Source organism: Belonocnema kinseyi, chromosome 1 (assembly GCF_010883055.1).
Source record: "Belonocnema kinseyi isolate 2016_QV_RU_SX_M_011 chromosome 1, B_treatae_v1, whole genome shotgun sequence".
Taxonomy (NCBI): Eukaryota; Metazoa; Arthropoda; class Insecta; order Hymenoptera; family Cynipidae; genus Belonocnema; species Belonocnema kinseyi.
Window position 1 is genome coordinate 57,348,041 of NC_046657.1, and position 1,852 is coordinate 57,349,892.

Sequence of the window (1,852 nt, forward strand, 5' to 3'; positions counted from 1 at the left end):
TACTTAAAATGCAGTGGGTACTATATTAAATACAATTCAAACCGTAATTTTTGAAGTAAAAATATTATGTTTTCAACAAGACAGATGATTTTTTAACGAAATAATTCTATTTTCAACTAAAAAGATTAATTTTTATCTCAAATGATCAATACTTAACTAGAATACTACAATTTTTTAACAAAAAAAGTGAATTTCGAAACAAGGAAATTATTATTCTATCGAAAAATCCGATTGATCAACAAATAAATATATTTTCCACAAAAATTTTCACTAAATCATGGAAATTAATTTTCGTCTAAAATTATGAATATTGAAATGAAATACCTAAAATTTGGACCAAAAAGATAAATATTCGAAAAAGAAGATTAATATTATTAAAAATAGTCAATTTTTTAACTAAAAAATACTAATTTTTAACAAAATATTTGAAATTTTGACTAAAAAAGATCAATTTTTGATGATAAAAATTAATTTTAAACAAAACAGTTTGACTTTCACCTAAGTTTTTTCATTTTTAACTAAAATGATGAATATTTAACTAAAATACTTCAATTTACAACCTAGAAAATGAATTTTTAAATACGAAGAATTATTTTCAAATAAAAAGATTAATTACATATCAGAAAGAAAAGTTTTCATCAAAATATATGAATTCTGAATGAAATAGTGTTTGAATTTTCAACTAAAAAAGACCAATTTTTAAAAAAATAGTTGAGCTTTCAACTAAAGAAGATAATTTTTTAATCAAAAAAGTTCCAATTTCATTTAGAAATGGAACAGTTAAATTTCTTGTCAACTAAAGTGATTAATCTTTAACTGGAATACTTAAATTAAAACAAAAATTAACACAGAAGATTAATTTCTAGCGAAAAATACCAATTTTCAACTAAAAAAGACAATTTTTAACTAAAAAAAAAAAAAAGAAGTTATTAAGCAAGAATTGAATAGTTACATTTTCAGTTAAAGAATTAGTTTTTAATAAAATTGATAAATCTTCAACTGAAACTATGAATCTTTAACTGGAATAATTGAATTTTAAATAACACGAAAAAAAATATTAATATAATATTCACCATGAAAGACGAATTTTCAACAAAAAAATATTATTTTTATCTAGAAAATAGATGAATTTTCAACCAAAAAAGACAGTTCCAGTGAAAAAATTATTTTACAATCAAATTGATGAACTTTCAACTAAAATCATTAATCTTTTGATTTAAATAACTGATTTTTAAGCAAAAAAAAAAAAAAAAGATTCATTTTTTAGATAGAAGATTAATTTGCATATTAATTTCCACGAAAAAAAATCAACGAGAAAGTTGAATTTTAATTAAAAAATTAAATCTTCAATCGAACTGGTGAATTTTGAGCTTAAATCATGAATTTTTATTTGGAGTAATTGAATTTTAAACAAAAAGAAGATAAACTTTTGACCCATAAAGATTATTTTTACAAAAGAACAATCAAATTGTTCAATTTTCTTCTAAAATCATGAATCTTTAACTGAAAGAATTGAATTTTAAACAAACAAAAAAAGAATTTTTAACCAAAAAGATGATTTTTTTCACAAAAACAAGATGAATTTTCAAGTAAAAAATGAAAATTTTTCAACCAAAAATTTGATAGTTAAATTTTGGTTTAAGAACAGTTTATTTTTAAAAAAACTATTTTTATGAAAATAGTTTAACTTAATTAAAATAATTTCCACCGAAAAAGACGAATTTTCAACTAAACAAGACAAATTTTCAAGCAGATAGTTGAATTTTTAGTTAAAAAATTAATTTTTAATCGAATTGATGAATTTTCCAGTAAAATCATGAATTTTTAACTGGAATAATTGAATTTTAAACAA